This window comes from Aulonocara sp. 'chitande type north' Nkhata Bay, linkage group LG6, assembly GCF_057382095.1.
Source record: "Aulonocara sp. 'chitande type north' Nkhata Bay isolate Kocher_YH1m ecotype deep benthic linkage group LG6, A_spYH_male_GT1.1, whole genome shotgun sequence".
NCBI lineage: Eukaryota > Metazoa > Chordata > Actinopteri > Cichliformes > Cichlidae > Aulonocara > Aulonocara sp. 'chitande type north' Nkhata Bay.
This window is the reverse complement of record NC_141349.1, coordinates 29,117,632-29,135,237: the sequence shown is the minus strand read 5'-3', so window position 1 is coordinate 29,135,237 and position 17,606 is coordinate 29,117,632. Positions and strand designations below refer to the sequence as shown.

The 17,606-nt window shown below is 39.0% G+C and overlaps 1 pseudogene; it reads left to right on the top strand.

The window, feature by feature from the left end:
• The first annotated feature begins 9,841 nt into the window (after nucleotides 1-9,841).
• On the top strand, nucleotides 9,842-13,918 carry LOC147328043 (uncharacterized; annotated as a pseudogene).
• Nucleotides 13,919-17,606: the final 3,688 nt, after the last annotated feature.

Here is a 17,606-nt window from a genome sequence, read left to right as displayed (position 1 = left end):
ACTCAAAGCCCCTATAACTTTGCTTAGCAATACCATCCAACCTTTTTGGTTGGATGGTTTTTTTTCTCTTTATTCAAAATTCAACCATGCAATTCAATACGTTAGTAAAAATGTCAAACAGTAACAAGTTTAAGGGTAGAGTCAGTAATTTATGAAGTTCTTAAATTGAAAAAAGTATACTGTACACATAAATACAATGGTGCCAAAATACATAGGACCAGATTTGAGGTTTGTGGAAGCTGCCACGTTCCCCGCCATATTTGAATATAGTAGCTGGGAAGGACATTCCAACTCATAGCGTTTTATGTGTTTGACTGGCCTCATACGTAGTACGTCAAAGATGGAGGCAAGGAGAAGTCATCGGTGTTAGTGTGCTATGATATTTAAATTTGGGCCTGCACCTTTAGGCTCAAGATATGAAGCATAAGGGGGTCCCCGTTACCAAAGAAACAAAAAGGTAAAGGAAAGAGACAATGCCCTGAAAATCTAAATAAAATGTCAGGACTGTAACATATGGAAAAGTGTCTTGCCCAAGGACACAACGACCAGGACAGAGAGCCTGGGGAAGATGCGCTTCCCAATCCCCTGAGCCACGGTCGCCCCAGAACTGTTAATATTAAGCTTAATATCAGTCAGAAGTGAGCTTCTCTGACTCATTGACCAGTGTCAGAGTCCTTTCACAAAGTTTTACAGCCTCTTCTACAGTAAATACAGGGGCATGCTTTTCACTTTGCATTGACAGCTGAGGTAAACAGTGGCCTGACAGGATGCCACAGACAGGGGAAAAAAGTAGGGGTGCAACGATACACAAAATTCACGGTTCGGTTGGTGTCACGGTTTGAAATTTTTTCGGTACAAAAAATGTTCATGCCTTTTTAATTTGTCATTCATTAAAATTATAAATATATATTTTAACTCAAAAGTACAGTTTTTAAATTCAATGTTGCTGAAACAACAAAGTAAGAAAAAAAATCAATTTGATCAAGAAATCACTCATCTTTGGAAAAGAGAGTTAATTACAGAGAAATGGCTCTTTCCAAAATAAAAGCTATACTATACGCTTCTTCTGGAGTATATTCTCAGCAGCATATTAAACATATCAGGTCCCATAAGGAGAATCATGTGCTAACGGCTGTCTAAATGACTCGGGTAAAGTCTGTAGCTTGTTGTTTTTGTCTGCTTCCAGTTGTCTTTGCACTAGGATGATGTCGGCGTAAATGTGCAGTCATAATCGTTGTGCTGTCAGCGTTAATCTCGTTAAAATGACATTAACGCCATAACGCGGCAAATCTCTGTTGATTTACCGCGGATCGCCCCGTGTGTAGGGCTGGACGGTGTCAACACGTTAATGAGCTAACTGCGCTAACGCACTAGTTCCCACCAATTGAGCATTGCGTGGCACGTCCGACATACTGTTTTACTTTTGTCCATGACGGGCTTACCATCAGGGTCATACTTCACATGAAAACCAAGATAGTTCCAAACGCCAGATCTGAATGAGGGTGGGGGCGGTTCAATTTCGGGTAGCATTGAGGCAGTTGCCATGTTGCAACGAGCTTAGGTTCTGTCTTGTTAGCTTGCGCTGCGCTCAGTGGATCTGCACTCGACGGTGCAGCCTAGGCGGAGTATTTGAACGCAGATCCACTGAGCGCTCAACACAGACAGCATCGTCAGAAGAAAAGTTGATAAAATAAATAAAAAATTTTGTATTGTTCGATACATATTCATACTGAACCGAAAGCCCTGTATCGAACTTGATACGAGTATTGTTGCACCCCTAGAAAAAAGTAGTAGAAACATAAGCCTTAGTCTTGGCTGACTACAATTTGTTTGTCCTATAGCAGCCACTTTAGCTAATATTACGCATTTGAATTGGGAAGGATAAGAAAACAAAATTCACTTGACTTAATTATTTGTAATAGGAATGCATTGCCAGCTCTGCGAGCACAAATCACCTAAGAATGTAGGAATGAGTGGGTGCAAATGGATGACAGATATCACGCTATAATATTAACAAGCTGACAGAATTCATATATACATTTTTATTTTTATTACAGTTTTTTAAACTCTTTTTTTAGGTATTTCGAAGGGAAAAAAAGCTATTTGGTTAATAGAAAGGCAATAAAATGTTTTTATCATGTTGTTAATTTTTTTTCTAAGCAATAATCTATATGAATAAATGTACTTTAATAAAATGTGTAAACATGCAAACTATGGAACAATCAAACTACTAAGATTTCAGTTTCTTCTTGTGATCTCTAGTTGTCATCATTAGTTTATTTCAGTGTTTCTTTTTTATTAGATTTTTTTCTGTGAAGCTGTCAAAAGTATGGAAAAAATTAAGTATTTTTGAGATTCCAATCAACTGACCTATCTGTCAAACTTTCCTTTTCAACATGGTACTAAACTAAATTTCCGGTAAAAGACAGGAAGTTTATGCCAGACCACAGGTATTGCAAAAACACAGTCTCACTGAAACATGAACAATAACTAGACTATGCAGTTCACTCTGCAATCGCAAGGGATTTTTTAAATTATGATTCTCCTGCAGTCATCTGACCACCAAGCCACATAGGGGCATTTGAGTGAGTGGAGTGCCATTTAGCTACCCAGCTGACTCTCATTATTAATTAATCCATCTTTATTTGTTGTAGAAAGTTACCTACACATTTTGGCAGCTTTTTAAAAATACACTAAAATAGTAAAAATGAAAAGAACTATAAAAATTGCAATAAAAACATACAAAAAACAGGAATATACCATAATAAACCCCGTTGTTGATTGTTATGGCAGCAAGTATAATGAAGACATCACGAATTTGGTATTTCCATCAATGCAAATATTGCAATATTGTGCATTTGTCCCAACAGTTATTTGCATGCGTGTTTGTAACAGGACCACTGGGGAAGAAACTGCCCTTTAGTCTGTTTTTGGTTTGTTATCTCTTCCCTGATCACAAAGGGTTTAAACAGCTGGTGACCTGGTTGTGTTAAGTATCTGCTTCTAGCAGCTGCTTATTAGCTGCTATTATGGCCCACTTCAATCTCCTCTTGTAGAACAATCTCGCTTGTGCTTCCCTTGCATGTGTGATATATTCAGTAACCATTTAAAATTCTTAGTATTGTGAACAACCAGATAATCTACACAATCTCTGCCTTTTCATTACTTATGTAAAGTGGGGATTTTGTGGTGTGTACAGATCTTCTCACATCCGCAGTGATTTCCTTAGTGGCATTCAGCACCAGCCCCTCCTCATCAGTGGTGATCATTTTAAAAGTAAACGATCTTTTGCTAACATCTTGGTGCCAAATACCACATCACACCTTCAGAGGTCTAGTGGAGGACCAACACAACATTAGGTGGCCATCATTTTATGCCTGATTGGTGTATTAAGCAGCACAAATAGTATAAACTTTACAGTTTCATGCGTCTATAATGACACTTAGAGACCATTCACAGGCCCAAGACATTAACACCCTAAAGCTAATGGCTTATATACTGTGAAAACCTAAATAAAACATGCTAACATTTGAATCATTTGAGCCCTAGTGTACTAACCTTTTACTGTCAGGTCTGTGTGTGCCATAATAGTGCCATGATAGCATGTGCAAACCACCGGAAGGCAAGGGAGGGAGGTTTATCTTGTTCATCTTGTATGACCTATAATATTCTTATGTTTCCTTTTGTGATGTTTGCTATTGGCCTACTTTGTGACAACTCCAGTACTTTGTGTTCTGATTTTTGCTACCGGGTGCCTTTCTAGTTTTGGATTGGTTTTGCCTGTTTGACTTCAGTCATGTTAGCATGTTTTGTGAGTGTCACTCAACAACTTTACATGGAAAACTGGTCAGTAATGTAGAAATTCTAATGGCAGAATCATAACCGTGACTAATAAACGTCTTGATCTATTTGAACTTTTGAATTTTTTTTTCTCAAGCAGATCGAAAGCCAGTTGCCAACTGCTACCGAGACATTTACACAGAACTATATTTTCAATTATATTTGAACATGCCAACAAATATCAAAAGAAGAGCAAATTGTTAATACCAACAATAATAATAATAAAAATAATAGCAATCACAGTCTTGATGCACGCTCAATCATCCAGGTAAGTAAATCCAAGTTGATTCTGTTCATCTGGACGTAGCGTTTTGTGGGAGAAACGTTTCGTCACTCATCCACGTGACTTCTTCAGTCTCAGATGAGGTAGCTCTTCTGTGTTGTGCCATCTGCTTCGCCAGAGGTTGTTTGGTTTCCTCGATGTATAAATCCTGGCAATCCTCCTGGCACTTAACAGCGTACACTGTGTTACTCTGATTGGGGTGGACCAAATTCTGGCGCCTGTTTTGGGGTTTAAAAGCCACAGAGACCCAGTGTTTAGAAAAAATGTGTCTCAACTGTTCCCATACTCCTGACACATATGGGATCACTACGGGTTTTCACCTTGGCAGCGGTTGTCCTTCTCTCCTGGATTGGCTGGAGGTTTCTTTTGGCGCCGTCCCAGCTTTCACAAAAGTCCAGCTGGGATAACCACATGTACTCAGGGCCTTCTTGATGTGGTGTAGAAGGTTCCGCATCTTCCGGGCAAGGACAGAGAGACTCAAGAAGAGCTTCTATCCCCAAGCCATCCGTGCCCTAAACACACACACCCGCCCTCTCACATCATCTATAATTGACTGAGACAGGACTCTCTTCCAGACACTCTAAACCAAGGCACAATGTACATTTCAATTCCTTTAATTTTAAATATCGTTAGCTTCATAGCACAAGTGCCTAAGTCATTGACTTAGTCAAATGACTTAGGCAATTATGCTATGAAGCTAACGATATGTTTATATTGTCTATCCTGTAAAATAGTCAGATGTCTATTCATATTAATGTACAGAATTCACCTGCTTGCTGCTACTACTGCACATTCACCCAGTGTATATACTATATGTCTGTATATAAATATATATAATGTTCTTCCTCTACACCCCCCCCAATTTTTGCACATGTCGAGGAGCGTGTCAGGCTACATTTCACTGTGTGTTATACTTGTATAACTATGCATGTGACAAATAAAGAACCTTGAACCTTGAACCTTGTTCTTCTGCTTCCCTGGCCACTGTGTCTGTGGGGATGGTGTTTACTCTGTGTTGTAGCATCCTGATGTCACCCAGTTTATGCTCCAGTGGATGATGGAGAAATGTCTTTTACATTGTTTTATCGTTTAAGCATGCGTGTCCTACACTTCACTAACCATTCTCGTGTTGTGTGTTTAGCATCTCTGCATTTTCTACATTTTCCAGATCTATATTGACTTTCACAGTGTTTATCATTCACTCTTGCTGAACTGAGCGAACTCATTAGAGTGAAACAGACTAACTCGTCTACTCTACTTGAGCACTCTACCTCCTGAGCTACAGCCATCCCAAATGCAGTCCTGTCTGATGGAATCCATCCTAACACATGCCATCTATAGCACCCCACACATAACATCACACCATCGAGCTTTACAAGCCAAAGATAAAAATCACTCTTATTTCACAGGATCACACATACCATCACCCCACATTTACCCAAACAGGAAACACCGCTCGTTGTCTTTCCTGTCTGTGTGTAAATATAGTGCTGGCAAACAAAGTCAGTATTTACGGCCACAATTGCAGTGACAATGGCACTGTGTTGGGCCGTATTATTGATTTGTTGTTATTCTAATTCAGGTATTTCCATTTATTTTGCTTTTATCTTTGTTTTCTGATTCTTTTTAAGTTTCCTTGGAATAAAGATTCTTGTACTTTTTACTACTTACCTGCATAGAAACACTGTGGTTCAAGTTAATGTCACATTAACCTTTGATATGCATGTCTAGAAATGATATCCAGAAAAGGTGACACACAGGTGACATACTGTAGTCCTCCAGTATATGTACATGTGAGTCTACAGTATATCACACATACGGAGAGAATATCAGCCTTCTTTTTATTTTTTCCTTATGTTTCCTTCACGTTTATGAAGAATTCTGTACCATATTTCCAATTTATTGGTACACAAAACAAAAATATGTTAATGACACTCCACAAATGCTATTGCTAAATGCTGTTCCTTGGATTATGGTAAGTTTACATGAAGACAGCACATTTAGTGGAACCAATGTTTTTCTGTTTTCACAAAGTACTGGCATGACGTCCCAGTCAAGAGCCCCAGACCACTGTGGAGAAGAGTAGTGTTAAACATCAGTACCTATTTCCTCAGCATGTTGTTGATCGTGATCTTCATCCTACTGATCATACAGACGGTGAGTTCAATTATTTCTCAAAATAAAACCTAGCTCTGCAAGCTGTGATATGCATCAGCAGTTTCACCACACATCACCGCATATCTCTTTGTTACATAAACCAAGATTAATGATAATTCAACACTCTTTCTCTTCTTTAACATTGAACTTTATTTAGCATGTGTATCTACAGTTATCTTCAAATCTTGTAGCTTTTTACCAAGTCACTGTGAAAAGCATCTTTTATTATTAATATTTTTGCAAAATACAGAGTTTTGTAACTTTACGGGATGCACTTTAAAATTTGAACAAAGTCAGGCCCTATACATATAAACAACCTCTACAGTGATGTTTTACTACTGACAGGTGAAACTGCTCCGCTGCAGGAGTTGCTGCAGCAGAGCCAATAGTTGCCAGCAAGAGTTAAATGTTTTTTCTGTTAATACTGTCCATATGTATATAGTGTTACAGAACTGATCCACTCTGATGTCACACACTATATAAATACTGAGCTGATAGAATTCATATAGTGTTTTTAACTTTTTAACAACAAGCAACAATAATGGATAACGGACAACATTACAAAGAGACTAAGACCTAAGATAGGGCAAGTGTATTTTTGTGTATCTATTATTTACTGGGAAACAGGCACAAGTACTTTGAAAAAGATATATACATATTCATATAAAGTTATTTTGATATTTGGAAAAAAGATTAACAAAATACAAGCACAATGAACACATAATAATAAGTGATTAAGCTGTTATATTAGAAATGCAATGAAAAACTGTTTTTTTATCATGTTTGTCATTGTTGTTTATATAATGTTTGAGCTATGTAATAAATATCGAATTCAGTCGAATGAGATGTTTAATGTGTGATTCTTTCTTTTGTGTGTGTGTGTGTGTGTGTGTACACACACAAACACTGGCTATATAAACAAACAAAAGACACGGAAGATACTTACACAATAACAAGTTTAAAAAGTAAAAATGATGCATTTATTTTGAAAATATACCAGGAAGTTAAATCCTATGGTTGCTTTAATATTTATAATATTAAAATGTTTAATGGGCATCATTGACATTTTCTAAAATTTAATTTAATCATAAAATCTTTGCCAAATTAATAACTTGATTAATAACTGCACATAATACTATGCATATCACACAATTAAGAGTGGTGCACAGTCACTCACCTGCATGTATAACAAAGTGGGATAGCTAACTCTTGCAGAGAAACAGTGCAAGTTCTGTCTGAGAAGCTCATCAAAATTAGCAAGCAACACTTCAGAGACTCTTTACTGGTAAGGAAACGAACATCAAACCAAAGCAGAACATTATCCACAACAGTTAACATTAAACCAAGAATAGTCATCTTAACTTCTATATCTATTACTGTTTAGTAACACACTTTTTGTCCAGAGCTTCACAGAAGCGTTACCTGTACACAAATCCTCACGGAATGCTTTGTGGGTAATCCTTCTGATTATTGCCCACAATCCTTATCCATCCCTCAATTTCACACAAGGTGGTGCCATTGTCCCATTTAGAAGTTTTTAACTTCAACCTTTTTAACTGGGTTACACAAGCTTTCTTTACTTTCTTTAGAAAGTGTTGAAGAAAAGTTATTCTGGCTTCAAGATGCTTCAAGAATGTTTAGGTCCAGGCTCTGGGGAGGTTAATCCATGATTGATAGTGTTCACTGATAATGACAGTGTGTGTTTGTCTAGCCACACAAGCTTTTACTGCATTGACAGTGTGTTTGGGATCTTTAATTTTTTTTTCCTATTCCTAATTCCAAGAACCAGGAATCTCATCTTGCTCACAAGTTGCCAACATAAAGCACCATTCTCTGAACAGATAACAAATGTAACAAAAGTGTCCGATATGCAGCCCTTCGGTCATCAAAGCTGTGAGAACCCCTGGAACTTTAAAACTTCATGTCTTTAAAGGCAATTGCACACCTTCAGCATCTTCTAAGCATTCACACGCTGCTGCTGATGACTCATATAAAAATGTAACCACAGCATGTTTGAGTCATTTAAGCCCTGACATACTTTTAACTGTCAGATCTGTTTGTACCACGATGGTGTAATCATAGCATGCAGCAGGGGATGTGCAAAGCACAAGCAGAAAACCCTTTTGTTTATCTTATTCATATTCAGTACCTATAATGTTCTAATATTTCCTATTGGAGTGCTACTTCCGATTATTATGATATACAGTGTGTAAAATTGATTAGGAATGTATAAATTCTAATAAAAGAAGTATAACTGTGACTAACAAAGGCCTCAATCAACTTGAACTCACTGCATTTTGATTTTCTTTTTTCTTTTTGGTCTCCAGCCCAGAAAAAGCCAGTGAAGCAGCTACTGCCAGTGTCACTTTTTAACCACAAGAGAGCAGCATTTTACAATGCACTGAGTTCTGACCTAAACCAGACAGAACACTTTCAGGATGATTTATAGCTGAGACTGCAAGCCAGGCTTTCTGTTCCAACATTGGTGTCTGAACTCACCAATGAGCTTCTGAAAGAATGGTCAAAAATTCCCATAAACATATACCTAATTCCCTTCCAAGAGGAGTTGAAGCTTTTATAGCTGCAAAGCGAGGGCTGATATCATATCCGACCCGACTGGTTAAAATGGGATGTCAAACTGAGTCTGTATGAGTTCAAACTGGCTAGGCAGTTGATGTGATGTCAGGTGGCAACACAGCAATTCCTAATTCCTTCCTTTTTTGTTCACAACTAAAAATAGCTGTTCTCTTCTTGACTGTGTTAGGGTTGAAACAATATTAAATCGTTAATAAAATCATTAAATAAAGCTGTTTTATTATTATAATATAAACACAATTCAAATGGGCTCATAAACGAGTAGGCGCTACGGATTTTTAGGGTCAAAATCTTCGTCCGATTTGAAATATTGCAGGATGACGTAGAGTGCAGCATGCTGACACACACATAGTAGAATAGGCTCTGGGTCATGACGCCCGAACAAGATGTCCTGAACTTAGCCTTGGAATCAGCAGAAGAGAAGTCACTTGGATTACTCCAAGAAGAGCTACCTCGTCAGGCCAGGACTCTGCAGCCTATTTACACCTACAGGCCAGTGGACACTCTTTCAATGATGAGGATGTACACATCTGCACAGGGAGGAACGCTGGTTTGAGCGCGGAGTCAAGGAGGCCATTTACGTGAAAAGGGAAAGACCATCTCTGAATCGAGGAGGGGGCCTAAGGGTACATCTTTCATGGTACTCATGGCCATTGATCAGTGGTCTTTGATCAGTGGTTGTTGATCAATGGTCAAGAGAATTTGCACAATCACGATGAAGGAACTGACCTCGCAGCCTATTGTTCATTCAGCGGGCTGGTTTCAGTCTTTATGCAAATGTACTCAGTCTCAGTCAGCTGAGACTGAAGAAGTCACTTGGATGAGTGACGAACCTTTCACCTGTAGACCCTTGAACTTCCTCATTGTCGCTGACTTTCTGGACCTAACTCTAGAACTTTTTCACAGACAAATGTGTTTTTTAAATAGCTTTCCCAGGTTTAATAAATGTGGAATGCAACCATTAGGATGGTCACTTGGAAAAAACTGACCACTTCAGAAGACAGTGATGGCCTTAGCGTGTTTGCGTATGCCAGAGGGGAATTAGACCAAGAGTCAGGCTGCAGGTTTGCTGAAACATCCTGGAATGAGAAGAACATGAACGTATCTCTGCTCATCACCAACACTGCAGCGGCAGACAATGGAGTTTACAGGTGCACAGTGATCACAGACAGTGGCAATCACACCAGTGTCACTACCCTTAAAGTGCACGGTAAATTTAGCTAAGAAATGTTATTTTTTTAATAACGTGTATGAAAGTTTGGATTGCTGAAAACTTCTTGTTACATGTTATAATGGCTATGACATCTGATTAAGATGTTTTACTAACACCGAGGTGCAATATTCATCTCAATAATTATGTTTTTTGTTTTTTATTCAGAGGCTGGAGGAGCTCCAGGATTGGGCCACACCCCCAGAGTAGCTGCTTTTCTGGTTGGCATCAGATTGTTGATCCTAGAATGGTTGACTGCACTGCTGTTCTATAGAAGGAGATTTCAATGTGAGTACGGATACTTTGTTTTTTGTTATGGTTAAAATGAATTGATGCATTGTATCTCATTATATTAACTGCATCTACTGATAATATGTTTAAGCACTGTTTTTAAACTTTGTGTTTATATACTGTATTTCTATGTATATTTCTTAGCAAAATATAAAAAAGAAGGCTGGCTCAAAACTTTGCACATTACTGTAAATCTGATCTTAAAGCTACACAAATTAAGAGATTAACTAAAAAAAGCCTTACTTCTTTAGCCTCAATATCCATGTTGCACTCTACATAATTCATAGTAACATGAATGGATGACATGACATGAATTAAAATAATTGATGGTGATCTGATTGTTGTGTTTTTGCTTTTGTATTGTATGACACAGGTAATTCATTTCATTTTTACATTTGTTTTTATTCTTTTGTACCATCTTTTTTCCTCATCTACACATTTTATTGTATCTGTCTGCGAGAATGATGAGTCATAAACTCCTTTCATACCAGCTTGCAATAGCACTTTTTAAAATAGCCAACAGTCTTGTTTTCTATGTCTTCACTTACTCTTCCTAAGAGTAAGTGAAGTACATGTTTTTGTACGTGCTTAAGTACATGTTCATACTTATGGTGCCCTCTAATGGATATACATGGACATTGGTGCATTTTATCCTTATCACTAAACCTCCTTTCCTTAAAATTAAGAGCACGGTTTTCTACAGAATTTAAACATAGGTGTCATCATGTTCTCAACTCTATGAGATGATCACATGAAAAAAAAACTCATAATAAGGTTTTATTTACTTAACGACAGCACAACATCACTTTGTTGTCTTTACATTTCAACTTAGCTGGAATCATGTAGTTCTACATGATTCCATGTTTACTTTTTTTTAATCTCTGAGATTGAATGTACTAGGTTAAATCTCATAGATTTAACGATTTAATTAAATAAAACACACATTTTTTTATTAGTACATCTGGCTAAGTTTTGTAGTTGCCCTCATTACATATGTATTTGTAGGGATTTCTGAGCCCATACACATTATGATGACAGTTTGACCACTCATTTTGCTTTTATGAACTTTCTTGCATAAACATACTTTTTTTTCCAATTACGACGACTGTGACTACTTCATTTCATCTCTTGGGAAAAGAAAAGGACTGTGGCGTTGCAGTCTGACAGGACAACACCTCTGCCTGGCAAACAGACAAGAGAGAGAGAGAGAGACAGACAAGAGAGAAAGACAGTTACTGTAATTTCATTACCTGGATGTGTTATGGGCTGGAAGTTGTTTTATTGTTTTAGTCTGTGTGTTTTATTGGTTTGCTGTATAGTATGATTCTATGCATATTTGTCTTTAGTTTGAATGTTTTTATTTTTATTTATTTACCTTTTTTTTTTTTGCCTCTTACCCATCTTAATCAAAGAAATGATCCACACCTGCTCATTCTGCATAAAAGATGGGAGGTGAGTTCAGTCACAGATCATGTACAGTAGAGACACAAGCATAAAGAGGGCACAGCTTCAGCAGAGTAACAGGACCAACAGGATGGATAGGCCTGACAGGCCAGACAGATGCTAAGGTTGTTGTTGGATGCGGTGAAGGAGTTAGACCCAGTAACAAGATCATTTCCAACGAGACATTCGGAGAAAAAGATGATTTCTGTGGTGTTAGAGCATCTGTTTCAAGGCTGCTGCACCTGTGCATATAATATATAAATTGAACTTCTAGCTTGGTTTTGGTTTTTATTGTTTTTTAATGCTTGTGTTGTTGTAAATAAATTGACTGCTTTGTACTCCTTGGCTACCAGCAATGGAAGAGGACCTCCCTTTTCCTTTTCCGTCATGACAGATGGTCCAAGAACCGACGGTGTTTTGCGTTCTTCTACACACTGCACAGGTAGGCTGTAACACATTTTGGATGCATCCTGCGCTCCACCTGAGGTGTCAAATTAGACTTTAACTGTGAAAAGCGAAAGAACTGAAAATAAGTGACGGTCTCAAAGACAACTGTTTTCCGGAGAACTGTGGTCAGTAGGCGGTGATTTCATTCTTCCGTCTCTGGGAGATAAGTTCGGAGCATACCATAAGTTACCAAAGCGATCATCCCAGAGAACTAATTTCAGAGCACAGAAAACTCAGAGTTGCTCATAATTCTCGGGATGCCAGAAAATATCTCATTATGCTCGTAATTCATATCTCATAACTCCCAGCTCCAACCGCTTTCATCCACTGTAAGTGAAACGCAGCATCACTCTAAGTGCAGAAAATAACCAGTTTAAAATTAATTAATTAAAACTCAAAATTCTTACGTGGGAAAAAGTCCTGGGATTCTCAGTGTGCACGTCAACAAGAGAAAATGTCGCATCTAAATATTAAAATCTGTGGTCTATGGATATAATTGGCCTCAGGAGTAGCAATAAGATGGCGGCCAACCAAACCGGTTTGACAATGTGTTTGACAGGTTTCGTGCGTGTACGTATGCGCGTTCAGGTGTGGGTTATGCATGTTCATGTGTGGAAACACCCATTGGATGGTAACGACTCCTCCTAGTGGGATGGTCTAGGTTGCATAGGTATAAAAATGGTCCTTTCACATTCTTGGAGCACCGACACATCGCCCTAAGGAGCCCCGATACCTCAACCTAACGAGCTCAGGATGACATCGGTATCAACCATGACGCCCAGCCAGGACATCGCCCATGGAGGTTAAATCCTTACCCTCTAAACCTCGACGAGCGCACAAGATTGTTTAAGGACTTGTTTTTTATACAGTGGTGTGACTGAAGAGGTTTGTCGCGTCTGTTTAGCCAGATTGATGACGCAATCAAGAGGGACAGACTCAACACTGCGTATGAGGTTATTAGACAGCACCTTGTTTTTGACGATCTGGCGAGTTGTCCGAAGACTAGTTTGCCTGCTACCCTGTGCAAACCTAAAATCATAAGACCGTTCGACAACTAAACAATGAACTGGTAGGTTTAATGTGAGGGTGTGTGCATTTGTGCATATATTTATGTGACAAATTAAGAGCTTTTGGTTTTCATTTTACAGAGCATGACATGCAGTCGTGGGACCTCTCAGAGTCACCACCATCAGCGCTGCTAATCCAGACCCCACAGACTCCTTCACCCTCTCCACAATGCTCGCAGGACCCCCTCGTATCAGACCTGTGTGAGGAAACAGTAATCGACATCAAGCTTGCAATTCTCCACCTGCTGATGTTGGCGCGGAATGAGTTTCTACAGGAGACATGTTACGGATGTGAAGCAGGACACCCCAGTCAGGTGCAACACAGTTGCTTGCAGGAATTGCCTGAGTATTTCTTCGTATTTCTTTCGCCTGTTTGTACGCTCATACACCATAGATGGGACTGGAACACAAATCCGCAGGGTTGCAGAACACATCATGTATGAACTGAGATCAGAGCGACATATAGTATGCGCCATTAACGACAACATCGCGCACCTGCTAGAATCAAGTCGTTGTGCCTGCCGTGTTAAACCAGCCATGCTTCGCATGATTGGAAACTACTGGGCTGGGTTACATCTGGTTTAATGTGTGCTGTTCAGTATTCATTGTGTGTGTGGGTGTGTGTGTGATAATTAAATAAAAAGACGTGTTAACATCAACATCTTAGTCATTTGTGGCTTGCACCAATCATGGAAAACACATTCCATTAAATATATCATGATCCTGCCCATCCTGAAGGGTTGGCCAGTTTAAATAAGCTACATATAGCGGCAGGGGAGGCATCAGGTGTAACGCCTCCACTATCTCAGGTCAAACATTATTTAGAACGAGACAACACTTACACACGCCATAAACCAGCAAGGATCCACTTCCCCAGAAATAGAGTATTGGTGAATGGGCTCGACAAACAGTTTCAAGCCGATCTGGTTGACGTGTCTGAATATGTGGCAGATAACGATAATGTGAGATACCTGCTAACATGTATAGATGTATTCTCAAAATACGCATGGGTTAGATGCCTCACAAACAAGACAGGCACCGCTGTATCAGCCGCTTTCAAGGATATACTTAGTGAGGGAAGGATCCCTATGAAACAACAAACAAACTACAAACTACAATGAAGGCAAAGAGTTTTATAATACAAGCTAATGAAGAGATATAATATCAAGCATTTCTCAGCAGCTAGGGAGGTTAAATGCAGTATTGTCGAGAGATTCAATCGTAGCTTCAAGGGTAGAATGTGGAAGTACTTAACATCTACCAACTCCCGAAGATATGTAGATGTCATACACAATCTCACACAAGCATATAACAATGCTTATCACAGGTCTATCCAAATGGCTCCGGCAGAGGTGAATAAGGATAATGAGAAGTCAGTCTTCAACGCGTTGTACAAAACGAGGCCTCAGAGGGAACTGCGCTATGAATTTAATGTTGGTGATACGAATATCAAAACTGAGAGAAGTGTTTCGAAAAGGATACGAGCAGACCTACACCGATGAGATTTTCACAGTCAATAAGCGTATAGGGAGACCCTATACGCTTATTGACTGTGAAAATCTCATCGGGGGGCTGTCTCAGCCCCCCGTGTACAGACTAGCAGATCTAGTAGGAGAGGTATTGAAAGGGACATTTTATGAGCCTGAGATACAGCGTGTGGTTGTTGATAAAAACAAAACATTTAAAATTGAAAACATATTGGCTAGAAAAAAAGTGGGTCGGAAAAAGCAGGTGCTACTGAAATGGCTAGGATGGCCCGACAGCTTTAATTCGTGGATTCCAGAAATAAGATATCTAATTTTAGAACAAAGCTAGCAAAACCTGTTGTTTTGAATCAGCCGTATGGGAGATACAGTACCCACGCATATGGATACCTTTCCACAATCAGATTCACGAGTGGAAATTTATGACTCAGTCAAAGATGAAACCACCAGCTCAATCACCGTGACCGTGATTGAGCTGTCTGTGGGTCATTATGCATCTGTGGAACAGATAATAAAATAATTTAATTTTAAATGTCAGCAGCTCCAAGCCACAGGTGACATTAAAATGCAATACAACGCAGTTAGTAACCATAGAATAGAATAGAATTCAACTTTATTGTCATTGCACATGTCAGACGTACAAGGCAACGAAATTCAGTTTGCATCCATCCAGAAGTGCTTTAGCCATGATATAGATATATTACAAATATATATTAGCAATAATATAGATATGTAAGTATATTACAGAAATGGGTCTATTATGGTATGTTATAATGTACACAGTATGAAGTATGTACAGGCTGTAGTGAGTACAAGCTATGTACAGGCTATGAACAGGATATAAATATGAAAAACTACAGGGAGTGCAGAACTATTAGGCAAATGAGTATTTTGTCCACTTCATCCTCTTCATGCATGTTGTCTTACTCCAAGCTGTATAGGCTCGAAAGCCTACTACCAATTAAGCATATTAGGTGATGTGCATCTCTGTAATGAGAAGGGGTGTGGTCTAATGACATCAACACCCTATATCAGGTGTGCATAATTATTAGGCAACTTCCTTTCCTTTGGCAAAATGGGTCAAAAGAAGGACTTGACAGGCTCAGAAAAGTCAAAAATAGTGAGATATCTTGCAGAGGGATGCAGCAGTCTCAAAATTGCAAAGCTTCTGAAGCGTGATCATCGAGCAATCAAGCGTTTCATTCAAAATAGTCAACAGGGTCGCAAGAAGCGTGTGGAAAAACCAAGGCGCAAAATAACTGCCCATGAACTGAGAAAAGTCAAGCGTGCAGCTGCCAAGATGCCACTTGCCACCAGTTTGGCCATATTTCAGAGCTGCAACATCACTGGAGTGCCCAAAAGCACAAGGTGTGCAATACTCAGAGACATGGCCAAGGTAAGAAAGGCTGAAAGACGACCACCACTGAACAAGACACACAAGCTGAAACGTCAAGACTGGGCCAAGAAATATCTCAAGACTGGTTTTTCTAAGGTTTTATGGAATAATGAAATGAGAGTGAGTCTCGATGGGCCAGATGGATGGGCCCGTGGCTGGATTGGTAATGGGCAGAGAGCTCCAGTCCGACTCAGACGTCAGCAAGGTGGAGGTGGAGTACTGGTTTGGGCTGGTATCATCAAAGATGAGCTTGTGGGGCCTTTTCGGGTTGAGGATGGAGTCAAGCTCAACTCCCAGTCCTACTGCCAGTTTCTGGAAGACACCTTCTTCAAGCAGTGGTACAGGAAGAAGTCTGCATCCTTCAAGAAAAACATGATTTTCATGCAGGACAATGCTCCATCACACGCGTCCAAGTACTCCACAGCGTGGCTGGCAAGAAAGGGTATAAAAGAAGAAAAACTAATGACATGGCCACCTTGTTCACCTGATCTGAACCCCATTGAGAACCTGTGGTCCATCATCAAATGTGAGCTTTACAAGGAGGGAAAACAGTACACCTCTCTGAACAGTGTCTGGGAGGCTGTGGTTGCTGCTGCACGCAATGTTGATGGTGAACAGATCAAAACACTGACAGAATCCATGGATGGCAGGCTTTTGAGTGTCCTTGCAAAGACAGGTGGCTATATTGGTCGCTGATTTGTTTTTGTTTTGTTTTTGAAAGTCAGAAATGTATATTTGTGAATGTGGAGATGTTATATTGGTTTCACTGGTAAAAATGAATAATTGAAATGGGTATATATTTGTTTTTTGTTAAGTTGCCTAATAATTATGCACAGTAATAGTCACCTGCACACACAGATATCCCCCTAAAATAGCTAAAACTAAAAACAAACTAAAAACTACTTCCAAAAACATTCAGCTTTGATATTAATGAGTTTTTTGGGTTCATTGAGAACATGGTTGTTGTTCAATAATAAAATTATTCCTCAAAAATGCAACTTGCCTAATAATTCTGCACTCCCTGTATACAGAAATATAAAAAAAAAACTATACAGAAATATGAGACATACAGCTATACAGAAATATTAACTATGCAAGTTATGAACAGTTGTAGAATTAAAAATTATCGTATTTTACAGAATGATTATTTATACAGAATTATACAGTAGTGCAGTTAAGATAAGTGAGATATGTGGATCATTTCTACAGAGGCTATATAAAGTGCTAGTGGTTGAGAGTGGTGGTTCAGTCTATGTTATTATTGCGTGTATGAGGGTACAGTTGTCCATTGTGTGTGTGTGTGTGTGTGTGTGTGTGTGTGTGTGTGTGTGTGTGTGTGTGTGTGTGTGTGTGTGTGTAGGTGGTTGTGGGTGTGGGTGTGTGTATGTCCAGT